This window comes from Sinocyclocheilus grahami, unplaced genomic scaffold, assembly GCF_001515645.1.
Source record: "Sinocyclocheilus grahami isolate Dianchi unplaced genomic scaffold, SAMN03320097.WGS_v1.1 scaffold8064.1, whole genome shotgun sequence".
Classification (NCBI taxonomy): domain Eukaryota; kingdom Metazoa; phylum Chordata; class Actinopteri; order Cypriniformes; family Cyprinidae; genus Sinocyclocheilus; species Sinocyclocheilus grahami.
In genome coordinates, this window is record NW_015511856.1 from 8,881 (window position 1) to 9,677 (window position 797).

The following is a 797-nucleotide window of genomic DNA, read 5'->3' on the forward strand; positions in this document are numbered from 1 at the left end:
TAGCCCATTTTGTCCCAAAAAGCCTGACCGTTTGGATGGTTATGTAAATATATATGATTATTATTGTAATTATGGCAACTGCTAATCATTGGTGATCTGCTGAACCTACATGCATCATAAAATGGACTGACCACAGAATTTGCCAGTTTGGAATGCATGTCACAATTGACAAAAATTCCAAACCATTTGTGTTTGGTCTATTTAACACAAAATTACAAAAATAATGAACCTTTTTCTAAGTGTAAGAAGAAGAAAAAACTTGACCAGATTTATTTTGGAATCTGATATAAATAACAATAGAAATGTTAATATGAGATTTCATATCAATAGGTAATCTGGTTCAATGTTTCCTTTTATACTTCTTTAATTTTTACATTTGTAAAGGAAAGCAAAAGATGGAAAAAGGAAAAAATGATTGTACCTGAAGTTTGTCCATTGATTATTTCACCTGTTGAATACACAATATAAACATAATGAATTAATATTAAGGAAAAAGTCAGTTCACCTACTAATTATTCTAAAGCACATGACAGATGATAAAACACTCACCATTAATTAGCAGCAGAAGTGACACACACAGTGAGATCGGAAACCTCATCCTGCACACACATTTACAATACACATATGTTTCTTATATGAATTATTTAGTATTAGAATATTATATTACTTTATATTAGATTTTTTTAAAAAGTCATTTTTACTAAAAGTAATGAACTATTAAAATGAAATAACTAAATAAACAAACATAATTTTTCAAAGTAATTCCTTAGTCTTTAGAGCCCAATGTGATGAAATGA